Raw genomic sequence first — 16,469 nt, 5'->3', positions numbered from 1 at the left:
ACATGCACAGCCACACACATACGAGCTCCCACTCAGGCACACATTCACCCTCATACACATACGCCCACAGACCCACATGGTCATACACAAACACACACATCATTCAAACATACAGCACCCGTGCACACTCATGAGACACTGGTACACAGGCACGCATTCACCCTCACACATGGACGCTCACACCTGCACACACATGCTTGCACGGACTCATGCTTGCACGCACAGATCTTCGCTTCCTCTTGGGCCTCTGGCGATGCTGTCCGACCCCACCAGGCTGACCCCTCGCATTTCCTCACAGAGAGTTGAAGAGCCCAGGGAGTCTGACATTTCCCAAGCATCAGACCTCTTGAGGGAGCTATTTCTTCTCCAGACTCCAGGCTCTGTGTCTGGTGTCAGAAGAGAGAGGCACAGCCAGCCAGCCATTTCCCTTGGGGGGGGGGGGGGGGGACTATTGGCCTCTGGGTGTTTTGTTGTTGTTTAATGTTTATTTTTTGAGAGAGAGAGCCAGAGTGCAAACAGGAGAGGGGCAGAAAGAGAGGGAGACACAGAATCCGAAGCAGGCTCCAGGCTGTGAGTCATCAGCACAGAGCCTGACGCGGGGCTCGGACCCACGAACCATGAGATCGTGACCTGAGCCAAAGTCAGACACTCAACCGACTGAGCCACCCAGGCGCCCCAGATCCTGGGTGTTTCTTGCTGTCAGGCCTGAAGAAGGCATCAGGCCATCCCCGCTCCCAGATTTCTGAAAAACCCCTGAGTGGTGCGTCTGTGAAATACCAGGGCGTAGGAGGTCAGACCACCCAGAAATGCCACTCCTGACCCACCCTACCACCCTGTTCAGTTGTTGGAGACCTCATACCTCCCTCCAGCCCCGGCTGCCTCTGAGGGGATTGCTGACCACCCCACCCCCTACAAGACTTGTTGGGTTGCCTCGAAGTCTTGGGCCCACCCGCGTGACTTCTGCAGGCCTGCCTGGTGCTCAGCACACACCCTCTTCACTGATCCTGGAGGCTGCTGAAAGGGGCTCTTTTCCATCCTCGACTCTGGTGAGTGCCACTGTGAGAATTGGGAGACCCTCATTTTGTAAGGAAATCTAATGTATTCACAGCAATTCTTGCCTCCAGGAAGTTCTCATACACACCCGGCCCACCGTGCCTGGATCTCCAAATTTTGTTCAAATATCGTTCAACTGCCCACGATGGGGCAGGGGGGAGTCCATAGTGACTCATTTTCCCCATCTGCTGAGATGGCCTTTGACAAATGAAGCCCAGCCAGATGCTCCTGTGAGACCGAGGGACTGTCCACCTCAGAAGCGAGACCTTGGCTTCCAGGCCAGGAGCACCTCCCATGTGGATCTTCAGATTCTCATCCACCAGTGCGTCTCTGCCTGCCCCCCACCCCATCCCCGTGAGGACTCAGGACGTCCCCAAGCCCTTCCTCCTGCTCTCCACATGCCATGTCCTCATGCCTCTGCTGACAGCTTACCCTGAGCTCACAGTGTGAGATCCCCCTACGGCAAACTCACCACAACCGACACGTCGCAGGAGATCTTAGGGACAGAGTGAGGCTCCTGTTCTCCATTGGGAAACAACTCTAAGTTCTTCACAAATGGGATACCTCTTTATTTATTTATTTTTATTTATTTATTTTTCAGAGAGAGACAGTGAGCACATGGGGGAGAGGGACAGAGAGAGAGAGGGAGAGAGCAAATCTCAAGCAGATTCCATGCTCAGTGCAGAGCTCGATGTGGGGTTCGATCCCACGACCCTGACTGAGATCATGACCTGAGTGGAAATCAAGAGCCGACCGACCAAGCCACCCAGACCCCCCACGAATGGGATACCTCTTAAGGCAAGGCTGAAAATTACTTCCCAGCCCTTAACGTCACGAAGCTTTTAGACTTCCTTGGTTTAATGAATTTATATGGAAATCTGGCCCTCCAAATCTGTGCCTCCTCCTAAAAATAGTAATTCCGATCTCAGTGAGTTTTTCACAACATCGCCCCTTTGACACTAGCGGTATTCTAAGCTTCACGAATTCCTTTGGGAACATGACATTCGACGGTGAGGTGGTATGTGTGTGCCCACCACCATGCCTGACACAAAATAAGCTCTCGGAAAATATTTTTTGGTTGAAAAAAGATGAAATAAGATATGGCGTTTGTTCTCTTGGCTCTGCAGCTACCGTGATGCAATTCTAACCACTTGGAATGAGCACGGAATCCACAGGGCAAGACTGCCCCCATGTCCGTCACCAGCCACAGGCTCAGGGATCCCCAGTCCACGTGCAATTCTGACCCACCGGCCACAAATCTGGAGGGGGGGTTCATGACCCCCATCAGGTTTAGGAATTTGCTAGGATAACTCACAGAGCTCAGGTAAGTGCTATACTCCTGCTTATAGTGTTATTATAAGGGATACGGATCAGGACCAGTCAGATGAGGAGCCACGTCGGGCAAGGTGTGGGAGGGACTTGAATACTCGGCTTCCGCGCCCCCTCCCCTTGGAATCTGGGCAGGTCACCTTCTGGCACAACAAGAAGCTTCGACCAGCCTTGCGTCTGGCGTGAACCAGATTCCTGTCTCATCTGGTTCAGAGATGGCCATTTTTTCACTGTGTCCTCACATGGCCAAAGGGGCGAGGGAGCTCTGTGGGGTCTCTTTTATAAGGACACCATCACGTTCACGGAGGCTCCACCCTCAAGACCCTGTCACCTCCCAAAGGCCCCACTTCCTAAAACCATCACATTGAGAATTAGGATCTCAGCATAGGAACTGGGGGAGCCACGAACATTCGGACCATAGCAAGCTGGTATCATTGGCCCAAGGCCCCAGTCTGCTAATCACATGGGTGTTCTCTCTGGCTCGGCCAGCCCCCATCCTGAGCCATTTCATTAACATAAACTCAGGTGTCATCCAAGGAGACCATCATGAATAACACACACTCCTATCAACTCAGAAAATCCCAAGAATTTAGAAGTTCCCTCCTGGGATGAGAACAAAGACCAGTCAGATTCTTTATGATACAATAGCTCAGATGCCGAGCGATTATGTATAATAGGGGGTGCACCTGAACGCAGCACCTAGATCTCAAATCCTGAGGGTAGCTCTCTAAATGCAGTCCAAGTCCATCTCGAGGCTCCAGGTGGCATCACCTTCAAAGAAACACACCCATTGCATAAAAACTATCAAAAGATATTCCGGGGCCCCTGGGCGGCTCAGTTGTTAAGCATCTGACTTTGGCTCAGGTCATGACCTCATGGTTCGTGAGTTCAAGCCCCACATTGAGTGAGCTCGAGCGCCATTCAGGTGAACGAGCCCTGCTTCGGGTGAACTTGACCTTTGCTTTGGGTGAGCCCCACTTCTCTCTTTCTCTACCCCTCCTGGGATACTTTCTCTCTCTCTCTCTGTCTTTTGTGCCCTCTTTCTCTCTCAAAAAAAAAAAAAAAGAGTATTCTGATCTGGGGCGCCTGGGTGGCTCGGTCGGTCGAACATCTGACTCTTGATTTCAGCTCAGGTCATCATCCCAGGGTTGCAGGATCAAACCCTGTGCCCAGCTCTGCACTGAGCATGGAGCCTGCTTAAGATTCTCTCTCTCCCTCTGTCCCTCTCCCCCACTCTCTCTCTCTCTCTCTCTCAAATTAAAAAAAGAAAGATATTCTGATCTATGCTATGGCTCTTAAAGAATATTGCACATTGGTGTTTCCTCACGTGCCCTTCCCATCTTTTGGCGTCTGGAATCCTCATCCCTGACAGCCTCCCCGGAGCTCCCGTTTCCTCCCCTGCCTCAGGAAACGAGCTGAGCTGCCAAAGACCGTGCCTCCAGTTTCATGAATGAGAAGAAGAAACTTTCCAGATGGTGATGTCAATGTAATGTTATGTGTCAATTTGACTGGCCACGGGGTGCCCGGATGAAACGTGATTTCTGGGAGTATCTGTGAGGGTGTTTCTGGGTGAGATTCGCATTTGAAGGTGTGGACTCAGGAGAGAAGATGGCCCTCTCCCGTGTGGGTGGTCCTCATCTGATCCACTGAGGGCCCGAACAGAGCGGAAGACGGAGGAAAGAGGAATTTGCTACTTTTTTCCTGACTCACTGCTTGAGCTGGAATATCACTTCTCATTTGATCTTCTATACCATCCGCTTTTCTGGGCCTCCGGCGTGTAGATGGCAGTTAGTGGGACTTCTCAGCCTCCATGTCACGTGAGCCACATCCTCATTATATAACTCTCCTTTGAGATAGGTAGGTAGGTAGGTAGATAGATCCTATTGGTTCCGTTTTTCTGGAGAACTCTACCTAATAAGCAAGCCTAACTTGGGTTTAAAGAAGACATTTGGTCCTGTCTCCTCCCTCCTCTGGTTGATTACAGCAATTTATGTTTGCATAGGGATCTGGAAGTCAAGGTGAGAAGCTCATTCAGTGTGAGCTTTACAACACCCTCGGACCATCCACAGAGCGAACGCTACTCTCTTCTGCTGTCATGAAGGAAAGACTTAGTGCATTGTGACCTGCCAGAAGTCACACGGCCAGCAGACCAGCCCACCCTCAGCCTGGGTCTTCTGATGCTGAGACCAGGGCGTTTCCAGAACACCATGCTGAGACTTCACAAGTAAAAACCCTGACCCAGAAACACCACAGGATCCTGTATTTATCTTTCGCTATTTACCAAAGTAGACGTTCTAGAGATCTTTTTTTTTCCCCAGTGTAATTTGAAAGTTTGAACCAAAAGGGCTTCTGAGAAGCATTCAGTTGACAAGAAGCAGACAGCTCCTCCTCCTTCCCGCCCATTCATCTGCTCCCTGAGCCCTCTGGACAACGGGAGAATTTAGTTTGAATGCCCGTTTCTATCAACTCGGTTTCCCGAGTTTCTGAGCAACCCAGGCACCCGCTATCTGTCATCAAGAGGGTGACCACTGTGTCTGCCCAGCTTGGTCATGGACTGCGGCCTTCAGATGGGAGAAGATGCTTCCAGACTTTGCCCGGTCATTCTTCTCCACACCTTAACTCACTTGAAAACAGATGCAGCGAGAAGCATCTTTCTCTGCCCGGCGGTCTCCTCACAGATGTCTCCCGAAACATTTTTTCACCACACCTTTTTGCCTTCGAAAAGGGATCAACACAGTCCCTGTCTGGGGAGCCGTGGTGCAGGGGAGTGTAGCAAGTTAAACCCAGTCTACACCACTCACCGGGTAATCTTGGACGTGTTATTGGTCTCTCCGAGCTGTTTCTATGCCCACAAGGTAAAGGGCTTCCGTGCGACAGGGGACACGTCTGGGGGTCCTTCCCACTTGTTGATTTTCCTCAAGAAACCCTCCTGGGGGCAGACCCCACACCCCACCCCGCCACTGAATGATGGCGTGCAACAACCATCAACCCCCCCCAACAACCCTAGAAGTCCTCACCCCATTGGGACCCAGCCTTCCACTGAGCCGGCACCTGCCAGACCACGTCACGGGCAGCCACCACTCCCGTGTCCAGCTCAGACCAAGGCGAGCAGAGAAACTACTCCCCTTGCCTGCCTCCTCCCCTGGTGACTGAGGGAGCGTGGGAATGGTTCCCCGGTTGCTCAGGTTCCCAGTAATCCTACAAGCCACACTGTTGTGCTTAACTTCCAGACAGAGGAGGAGAAATGGTGCGTGTCCTCTCATCCCCAGTCCCCACCACCCCCACCCCTGCTCCCTGCCCCGAGCCGGGCATTCCAAGCAGAAAGCAGACCCCTTCGGGCACCCAGCCGGGATCAATTCAGCAGAGCCACACAGAATGTGAGAAGCCAATCACTTCACAGCCAGGTTTGCACAACTGTGTCCATTCTTCCTCCAAGAAATTTCACACGTTGACACCAAGGAGCCGGTGTTTAAGAAAGAGGAATTTAAGGTTAAGTAGCATTTTCTCTTTTTTCCAAGTTTATTATTTATTTTGAAAGAGAGTGAGAGAGCATGAGCAGGGGAGGGGCAGAGGGAGGGAGGGAGGGAGAGAGCAAATCCAAAGCAGAATCCACGCTGTCAGCGCAGACCCCCCCATGTGGGGCTTGAACTCATGAACCGTGAGATCACGACCTGAGCCGAAATCAAGAGTCAGACGCTTAACTGACTGAGCCACACAGGCGCCCCCAAAAAGCATTTTCAACTGTGGAGGGGTACGTGAAAGAAAATCTGTGTGGCCAGTGGCCCCCTGAGATACGTGAAAGGGAGCCCCTTCCCCCCAAAAAGTGAACCTCTCATGACATTCAAACCCCAAGTCACCTTATCTCAAGAGGACTCGTTTAAAGTGGGTCAGTGAAAATGGCACCTGCAACTACAGGTTAGCTTGCATTACCTGGCATACAGTGGTGCCCAATAAATGTTGGATGGATGGACAGATGGATGGATGAATGAATGAATGGATGGGTGGATGGGTGGACGGGTGAATGAATTATTCAATGCCCCCGTCACAAGCCAACATTCATTAAAGCCTTTCCATAATGATCTAGGTGTGGAAGAACTGTTTATGGAAAGGCAAGAACCCAATTTGCAAACCCTCCTGTTGGCTTCACAATAATTCATGCTCATCTGCGTCTAATAAAATATGGAAGCAATTTTACGGGAACATTTTGTGCTTTAGCGATTCATTTAACTATTTCCTCTGGGGGGCAAGTCATATATTCTCATCCAGATGTGTGGGGAGTTCCGTGAATAAATCTGCAAATATCAAGATGAGATGCTGCCCCCACCCCCACCCCTGGGAGCCTGAGTCTAACTAAATGGAAGCATAAACGTGGAGACCAACAGAAGCCATTCTGGCCTCCATTCCTCCTCACGGTGTCCAGGCCCAAAGCACCCCAGGCCCACCTGCGGCTGAAGTGACCGGAAACTGATAGAGGAGCCGAGTGCCCAGGTCACTTTCCTCAAAGAACGTTCCTCGGTCTACTGGCAGTGCCTTGGAGAGATGAGCCGCTCTCCACCCCATCAGCCCCCAACTGAGACATCAGGAAGGACACTCAGGTGCCACAGTGGCCACCATTGGCCCTTCTGACACCACATACGGCCCCATCACCGCGTCCCCTGTGTGAGCTGCCCCCAAGCCCCTTGCAGATTTAAGAACTTATGAATACAAATGAGTAACACCTGCCTGGAGCTGCCTATCAATCCGTTCACATCCTGATTTTCTGGGTCACCAATTTTTTTAATTAAACTTTTAATTTTGAGATAATTGTAGATTCACATGCAGTTGTAAGAAATAATATGGAGAGATCCCATGTCCCCTTTATTCCATTCTCCCCTCCTTCCTGCCTTATGGTAATATCTTGCAAAACTGTAGTGCAACACTGAGTTACCAATCTTTAAAAATGTAACATTGCATGCCTATTCTTAATGTACGATCAATCGATCAGAAGTGTATTTTCACCAGATCAAGACTCTTGACCCAACCCCTCACCCACTGCAAAACCTGCTTGATTTGACCACCCAATATTTCCCATTTTGGTGAAGGGCACTCCCAGCCCAGGAGAAAATTCGGAGTTTTCTCTCTCTCTTCTTTGCATTCCCCAACTCAAATCCAAACTAGCAGCCAGTCCTACGTGTACGGGCCAAAAAGTCCCGAATCCACCCACTCGTCACTCTCTCTACCACAAGGACCCTGCCATTAGCCACTGTCGATGCTCTTCAGCAGAACCAGCTACAGAGCTTGCAAGAGCCAATGAAGAATGAACACCAGGAGCCCTTCGTTCAAAAATTATTAAGGATTTCAATATGGTGGCCACACAGTATTAAACCAAGTGCGAGGCCCCTCTCAGTGCAGAGCCCTGTGGACCACGCAGGTCCCACGGCCGTGAAGCCCATGCTGTCCTTCAAGCTGTGGCCACCGGGAGCACACTGGATGAAACAAAACCGGGTCTGTTGATTTGATGCAACAAGGGTGAGCACACACTACCAGGAACCCTAGGCCATCTCAGTTAGGACCTACTACAGGATGGAGGTTTAGATTTGGTGTGGGGGTGGGGGCTCAAGAAAGCAAGGTTTGCTCTGGATTGGATGCTCTCAGGTGTCAGGGGTAATGCTGTGATTGGGCATCTTAATTATTCTTCTCTGGAAGATGACAGAGTTGGAGCAAAGCTAGAGCTGATGTTGATTTAAAAAAAAAAAAAAAGAGGGGGCGCGCCTGGGTGGCTCAGTCGGTTAAGCGTCTGACTTCGGCTCAGGTCATGATCTTGCGGCTCGTGGGTTCGAGCCCTACATCGGGCTCTGTGCTGACAGCTCAGAGCCTGGAGCCTGCGTCTGATTCTGTCTCCCTCTCTCTCTCTCTGTCCCTCCCCTGCTCACACTGTGTCTCTCTCAAAAATAAATACATGTTAAAAAAAATTATTTAAAAAAAAAAAAAGAGTCACATTAGCCAGGACGGGGGATGTCTGGTTCATCTTGTGGTTTGGACCGTATCCACACGTTGTCTATGTTCAGACATGATTTTAGAGAGGTCTCGTTGCTCTCTTGATCCAACTGTGGCCTTGCCTGAGGTTGCTTAAACTACCAGCAGCCTCTGCGGTGAGTTGAATTGCTCCCCCCCTCCCCCGCAAAAAGATATTCCAAGTCTTAACCCCCGGTACCTGTGAATGCGACCTTGTCCAGAGGCACTGTCTCTGCAGATATGATTAAGGATCTCAAGAGAGTTGCATTTCCGGCGGGCTCTACGTCCGATGGCTGGTGGCCTAAGAAGAGAACACAGAGACACAGAGTGGGGACCGTGTGAAGACAGAGACTGAAGAGGAACGACCTCAGCCAAGAAAGAGCTGGAGCCATCAGAACCTCAAAGAGGCAAGGAAGGATCCTCCTCTAGAACTTTGGAGGGACTCAGCTCTACCAACATCTTTTTTTTTTTTTTTAAGTTTATTTATTTCGAGAGAGTAAGAGCGCGTGTGTGAGCGGGGGAGGCACAGAGAGAGAGGGAAAGGGAGAATTCCCAGTAGACTCTGCACTGTCAGCGCAGCGGCCAGCACGGGGCTTGAACTCACAAACCGTGACACGATGACCTGAGCTGAAATCAAGAGTCAGACACTCGGCCGACTGAGCCACCCAGGCGCCCCCGTTGATTTCAGAGTCCTGGCCTCCAGACCTCTGAGAGAGAATGCATTTCTTTTTTTTTTTTTTTTTTTTAATTTTTTTTTTCAACGTTTATTTATTTTTGGGACAGAGAGAGACAGAGCATGAACGGGGGAGGGGCAGAGAGAGAGGGAGACACAGAATCGGAAACAGGCTCCAGGCTCTGAGCCATCAGCCCAGAGCCTGACGCGGGGCTCGAACTCACGGACCGCAAGATCGTGACCTGGCTGAAGTCGGACACTTAACCGACTGCGCCATCCAGGCGCCCCGAGAGAATGCATTTCTGTTTTAAGTCACCAAGTTTGTGGTAATCTGTTGCTGCGGGCCTGGACAATGAGTATAGTCTCTTATTGCAATTAGAAAAGACGTCGGCCTGCTAGACCCCCCGGGACCTGGGCCTGCCTCTCGCCATCCTCATGTGCACACTGCTTCTCCCGTGTCCCCCCACCCCCGGCTTCAGCCACGCCTTTCTCTTCATCCAACACACCGGCCCTTTGCACGTGCCGTCCCCACTGTCTGCAATCCACTGCTTTGCTCTTTCCCTGGCTGATCCTTGTCATTATTCAGATCTCCATGCAGGTACCCCTCCTCTGGAAGACCTTCCTTAGTGTCCTTGGTTAAAAGAACACAGTCCCCCACACACACCTGCCACTTGCCCTCCATCCTGTGGCGGGCTTAATTTTCCTCATGACCCTGCAATTCTCTCATTTATTTGTTCACGTGTTTATGCTTTGTCTCCACCCTCCACGTGAAGCCTCCATGGGGTCAGGAGCATCTCTGCATGCCCAGCACCCAGAACAGCTTATTTTTATCGAACAAATGTAGGAGGCGGGCGCCTGGGTGGCTCAGTCGGTTAAGCATTTGTTCGAGCCCTGCCTCAGGCTCTGTGCTGACAGCTCAGAGCCTGGAGCCTGCTTCGGATTCTGTGTCTCCCTCTCTCTCTGCCCCTCCCTCGCTCATGCTCTGTCTCTCAAAAAGTGAATAAAAACATTAAAAAAAATTTTTTTTTTTAAGTCACACAGCTCGTAAGTGACGGAGGCAGGATTGCAACCCAGACAGTCTGTCCCAGCCTCCGTGGGCTTAAACATCCTGCTTGACATACAGAAGACTTCAGGAAATGTCTAGGGGATGAGTGAATCTCCCTTCAAGAGTGGCCACGAGCCCTTTGCAGGTAACCTATCGGGTGGGAAGGAAAAGGGCCCAGGAAATTTCTCCCATACCTGCGTCTCAACTACCAAGCGGCCCCACTGTTCCTTCCAAGGCTCAGGGGACAAGTGAGGAAGAAACGAGTAGCATTGTGGAAGGTTCTAGAACAACTCCAAGCCCCCCAAGTATGGGCTGCCTCCCAGGGTGTCCGGTGCCCCTCTGCCCCCAAGTCCCTCTCTCAGCCACCTCCCTCCCCACCTTGGCCTGAGCTCCTGAGGGAAGGGATCTAGTGTTAACAGTGGTTCCCATGCCAGGCACCTCGGTGCTCCCAGGAAACCTGATCTCTGTATTTTGCCTCCTGCCCAGCAAGCCCAGCAAGTCCCGGAACAGGCCGGCACCAGGCACCCACGGGGCTTCTGTGGCCTGGGCCTCAGCCCACCTTTCTCCAGCCACGGCTCTGGGGTGGGAGGAGGAGAAGGGTGCTGCCAGGAGGAGGAGGGAGGGGCCTTTTACTCGGTGCACTGGCACTTTCTGGCATGTTTCACATCATATCAGCATTCGTTCCATTGGTAAACAATCCCAGGAAGCAGAAATAAAGTGGGTGGATCAAGAAATAAATTTTTTAAAAAGGAGAGAGAGCCATAAGAAGGAAGCATTATCAGAAACGGGAATGTGCGCTCTGCCTGGGAAGAAAATGATAGGGGGGCAAGGTTGGAACCGAGCGAGCAAGGAAGCCGGAGAGAAGAAAATAAAGCTTTCACGGCAGCCAAGCCGGAGTCCCTTCCAGGAAGAGAAACTGCTCCCGGGGGCCCCTCCGGCCGGCGCCTCCACGGCCCTCAGCAATCCTTCCGGCTGCGAGCCTCGCGGTCACTGCCGGTTTATGATTCATAGGTCGGTGGTGATCTTTTATTTTCAGGTAAAAAAAAAAAAAAAAAGAAGAAAGAAAAGAATAACTCTGGCAACCTCCCTTCCTCAGTGATGCCCTCAGTCCCTAGAATGCTGTAAACACAGTTTATGGCTGCAGCTTGGGTTTTTTTTTTTTTTTTTTGGGGGGGGGGTTGTTGTTTTTTGTTTTCTTTGTTTTGTTTTAAGTCTTGGGAGCTTCTGTCTCCTGTTGGCTGCTGGCTACCACGGAAGGTGAGCTCTCCAGCCGCCAGCAGGCCTCCCTCCCGAGGTGCCCGATGCAGCTCTGGTGACCTAATGGGAAGCATTTTCAGATAGATGATTCTATCTGCCTGGTCCACAGGAAAACTTCCTAGAAAAATATCTCCCAGCTTGTTCTGGATGTGAAAGAAGGTATTTCCCACATCACATAATTAGCACCCTCCACCCTCCGAGCAATCAGCATCCAGGAAAGAGAGTTCTGATTCATGAAACTTCCCTGGAGTTATAATTAGGGCTCTCTCCATCTCCTTTAAAATTGTATCTGTCCTGTACGTTACGCTTAACTATTCATCAAGCGGCTTCGCAAATATCATCTCGCCTGGCCTTCTCTTCAGTATTCTAGGGTGAAACTCGCTCACAAAGCCTTCCTAATGTACCCTCCTCCAGGAGGAAGGGGCGAAGCGTCGGTCAGATTCCAAGCCTGTCTGGACCCATTGTACAACGTCACTGTCACCAGAGGGCTCGCACGTTTCTAATGCTCTCCTCTCTCCTTTGACCTCCCATCCTGAAGAACTGGGGAGTGACAGGACTCAGGCCTGGCCCCCTCCCATGCTGGGCTGGCCACCCTCTCTCTGCTTTTCTTTCAAGAGGCAGCCAGGCCCCCCACCCAGGGCCAGATGGGTCCCAGGCACTGGGGGCTGATATGCTCTGTCTTGCTCTCTACTTCTCTGACCCCATCCTCCGGTGCTAATGGTTTTGAACAATTGGCCTTTGTCCCAAACCCCTGGACCTTAGGAAAGAGGGAGCTCCACGGGATCCAGCCCAGATCACTGGGATTTGGAACCCAAGTCAAGAGACATTTTCTTATTCAGGGACCATGTCAGGGAGGGGGAGGCCGACAAGGCCAGATGAGGGCGTTGCTGCATTTCCGGATGAGCCGACACATCCCCCGGCACAGTCCATCAGGCCTCACGGCTGGGGAACCGCAAAGCTTAAGGCCAGCCCCCAGTGCCTCAGTCTGGGCTCCCCCAAAAGCAGAGCCCGTAACAAGGACCAAGTGCTGGTATTTCTCGGGTAAAGAGGGCTGAGGGAGCAAAGAGAATGGAACAGGTATCCTGGCTGGAATCGTGGGCTCCACAAAGAATTTAAAAGCCCTAACCCCCAGTAGCTCGAAATGTGGCCTTATTTGGAAATAGGGCGATTGCAGGTGTGATTCGTTAAGATGAGGTCACCCCGGAGGAGGGTGGGCTGCTCGCTACAATAACTAGGGTCCTTGTAAGAACACAGCCATGTGAAGACAGAGACGCACAGGGAGAAGGCTCTGTGACAACATAGGCAGAGGTTGGAGAGATGCAGCCAAAGCCAAGGACGTCGGCCAGCACCGGGAGCTGCAGGCGAAGGAGGAAGGGAGGCTTCTGAGGGAGCACAGCCCCGCCGACACGTTGATCATGGACTTCTAGCTCCCAAACTGTAAGACAATACACTTCCGTTGTTTGAAGCCACCCAGCTTATGGCTCTTTGTTAGGGCAGCCCTCGGATACTGACAAGGCAAGGAAGAAGGAAAAGCTAATCACTGGTGATTACTCGGGTCACCACTAAAGGCCACCAGCGCTCAGTCCTCCCGGGACACCTGAGCAGCCATGGAGATGATGACTCACATTCATCTCTCCAAGACCAGGTACCGGGCATCCACACACTGGCTCCGGCGTCCAGCTGGGTGAATGTTGTCCCTAGGGGTAGCCCCGGCACGTGGCAGGGCTGTCCCTGCGCATGGACTGAGCTCACGAGCCATCCATCAGGCTGCAGGTGACGTCAGAGGTGGATGAAGGGATACGGGGTGGAGCAGACACCGGGTTATGAGTCCTGACCCCATCATCCCTCCACAGCACTGCTTTTCTGCATGAGAGACAGGCCAAGTTCAAGGTGAAAACCGAAAGCCACCCACACAGGCTTACCATTAATGCATGCACTTTGGGACCTCTTATTTCAGATATACGCATGGATTAACTTGTCAAAATTTTATCAGAGGGAAAAAGAAGGAAGAGGAGAAAGAAGAGGAAAGTCAATGTTGTCATTGTCATTTTACAGGTAAGGAACCTGGGGTGCAAAGAGGTTCAGTGATGTTTTCCTGGGCAGCACAGCTAATAAACATCCCCACACTAATTCATACTAAGCCCATCTGACTCCCGAAGCCCACAGTCTTGAACGCAGAGGAGTTTCCTCTTTAAAATGTAAGAACCCACTGTCACAAAGTACATCTGATCTTTTAAAGCGAGAACCGAGAACCGGGAAGGAAGCTGGTGGAAACATTGTCCATATTCATGATATGTGGTTAAAAAAAAAAAAAAAGATTTATTTGTTCGTAGAAATTTCATAACGCTGGCCATGGATTCACGTGATTTAGGGGTCTGTGGGTCTAAAGCAAATGGGCACAGGTTCCCGACACTGATACCTTTACTCTTGCTTTGTAAACCAGGATGGAGATTTTCTAATTTTTGCTCATAAGAAATTTCAGGGTAACGTTAACTGCTGTAATGAACAAGCTGTATCATGGCTCAAAAAAAATGACTCCCCTTGGCAGTTTATGTCTTGTTTGCGTAGAGTCCAGAATGGGGGTCCGGGGTCCTGGGTGGTGCTCCTCTATGTGGTGATTCTGTGGCCCAGGGGACTTCCATCTGTGGCTCCCCCGAGGTCACCATTCTTGTCTGCACCAACCCAACCCAACCCAAACCAACCCAAAGTACATCTGGTTCTGAATAGGGTGACCATATAGCATATCTCCCAAATCCAGACACTTTGGGAGTGAAAAGGGGTGTTATTAAGAATTAGGCCACGGGGCACCTGGGTGGCTCAGTCGATTGAGCGTCCGATCTCGACTCAGGTCACGATCTCGAGGTTTGAAAGTTCACAAGCCTCACATCGGGCTTGCTGCTGTCAGCCTGTCAGGGCAGAGCCTGCTTCGGATCCTCTGTCCCCCCTCTCTGTCCCTCCCCCACTTGTGCTCTCCCAAAAATAAATGCTAAGAAAAAAAAAAAAAGAATTAGGCCAAGACAACAGGTGTAATGGAGTCTGCACAAACTGAGACATATGGTCTCCCTACCTCTTAACTACCTGGATCTGGAAATGACCCATCTCACTCCCCTTCACAAGGTATTATGATTATTTTTGTGGGACAAATCATACCAAAACAGCGGCTTAAGAGACAACGGATCATTTTTTTGCTCGAAAATGCAGGGTAATCTGGGATCAGCTGGGTGGTTTTGCTCAGGGTCTTGCTGGGGGGTGCAGTCGCGGGGCGGGGGCGGGAGGTGGGCCGTCGAGAAGGCTTGTGCCCCTTCGTGTCTGGTGCAGAGCTGGGAAGACGCCACGGGGCCACGTGAGCCTTTATCTCCATGCCATCTCTCCAGCACGACAGCGCCCGGACAGCCCAACTCATGCCAGGCGGCCCAGGGCTGCAAATAACACCTGTCACAAGAGAGAGCCAGGCAGAAGCTGCGTCACCTTCTGTGTGCCAGCCTTGGAAGTCATATGACATTGCCTCTACTTCCTCTGCTGGGTGAGGCTGTCACAAAGACCTTCCCCCAGTTCAAGGGGAGAAACAAAGATTCCGCTTCTTGATGAAAGAGCAGCAAGAACGGAGGAGACCAGAAATAGCGTTGACATCATTGTTTGGAAATTACAACCTGTCACACGTGGTCCTACCAAAGTCTAAGGGGTGGGGCACCGCTAGGAAACAGAGATTGGATGGGCAGCCCCCAGGGGGGCTTATAAACAACAGAAACTCATTTCTCACCATTCTAGAGGCTGGGGGGATCCAAGATCAAGGTGCCAGCCTGCTCTCTGGTTCTCAGACCCCATGATGCCTTCTCGCTGTGTCCTCGAGCAAGCTCTTTGGGGTCTTTTCTCTAAGGGCACTAATGCCGTTCATGAGGACTCCACCCTCGTGACCTAACCACCTCCCAAAGGCCTCTCCTCCTCACGGCATCACCTCAGGGGTTAGGATTTCAACAGATGAATTTGAGCGAGAGGTGGGGGCACGGACATTCGGTCCATAGCACCAGCCCAACTCTGAAGTCTGGAAGAGAGCAGGGTTGCAGCCCACACTGGCCGTCTTTGCCAAAGCGGCCCAGACAGGATGACCTAGGAAGGAGCAGGGGTGGGGCAGGTTAGCCTGGGCCCCAGAAGCACATTCTTCCCCGGAGTCAGTCTGGGCAACGCCTGGCCTCCTATGGGATGAAGAACCCAAAAAAGCTACAGATGACGCCCCGCTCTGTCTGAGCTGAGTATTCTGTGTTAGCCAACACAAGGCTGGCAGCTGACGGTTAGCCCATTAGAAAGATTTTTTGAAGAAAAAAAAAAAAAAAAACAATGATATTGTCGGTGGCTGGAAGTTATTATTAAATGAATCTCTTTGCAAATGAATCATGGGAACATTTTAAAATTTCACTTGAAAGGAAACCAACCATTTCTGCTTTCCAATTCTATTAGGATCCCATGGAATCCTGGCAAGGCTCGAAGTGTGCTTTTTCAGCGCAAAGGCGTGCTAGACCGTAAGTTGAGAGAAACAGTTCCTAGAAGGTTCTAGAAGGACCCACTAAGTGCACATCCAGGAGTCCTCCTAGGCAGCTAGTCAGGGCTTTTTATCCAGCCTCAGCATATGGCAGTCACTTATCATCCGTGTCTGCTCCTTTGAAGGCCAAATCACATCTTGTCTCACTTAGCAGACATGGTTTCTGTGATGGTTAACGTTATGTATCAACCTGACTGGATCACAGGTGAGATTATAGATACAGATATAGATATAGATATAGATATAGATATAGATATAGATATAGATATAGATATAGATATACAGATATATAGATAGGGATAGGGATATGGATACAGATATCACCTATAGGCTCTGTTTCTCTGGAGAACCTGACTAATATAGTTTCCTTTTTGTGCCTGAAAATTCCTCCTTTTCAAGAGATTTTGTTCCCCTTTCCCCTCAACGTGCCATCACTATTCTGTAAACATTACAAGGTGAGAAGCAATTAATTCAGCTGCAAGAAACAGGGAATTCCTACTTGGAGATCAGATGTTTGCCCTCTTTTTTAACTGGAAGTTTCTACAGAAGGAACCACTTGAGCTTCGTTGGTGTAAAAATGA

General features: G+C 50.9%; 2 long non-coding RNA genes across 3 annotated transcripts; both read left to right on the top strand.

Moving 5' to 3' along the window:
- Window positions 1–750: 750 nt before the first annotated feature.
- LOC123589084 lies at window positions 751–5,867 on the top strand. 2 transcript variants are annotated; one of them, XR_006708159.1, is made up of 6 exons: window positions 751–1,046; window positions 1,125–1,375; window positions 2,181–2,377; window positions 4,385–4,606; window positions 4,701–5,237; window positions 5,613–5,867. It is a non-coding gene; the product is annotated as an uncharacterized LOC123589084 (long non-coding RNA). The 2 variants fall into 2 exon arrangements; XR_006708158.1 differs by having other exon boundaries at window positions 4,385–5,237.
- Window positions 5,868–10,092: 4,225 nt separating this feature from the next.
- LOC123589523 lies at window positions 10,093–13,748 on the top strand. Its single transcript, XR_006708375.1, has 2 exons — window positions 10,093–10,239; window positions 13,309–13,748. It is a non-coding gene; the product is annotated as an uncharacterized LOC123589523 (long non-coding RNA).
- The last annotated feature ends 2,721 nt before the right edge of the window (window positions 13,749–16,469 follow it).

The sequence above is a fragment of the Leopardus geoffroyi genome, chromosome E3 (genome assembly GCF_018350155.1).
Source record: "Leopardus geoffroyi isolate Oge1 chromosome E3, O.geoffroyi_Oge1_pat1.0, whole genome shotgun sequence".
NCBI lineage: Eukaryota > Metazoa > Chordata > Mammalia > Carnivora > Felidae > Leopardus > Leopardus geoffroyi.
The sequence above is the reverse complement of the archived record's forward strand: the minus strand, read 5'-3'. Positions and strand labels throughout refer to the sequence as shown.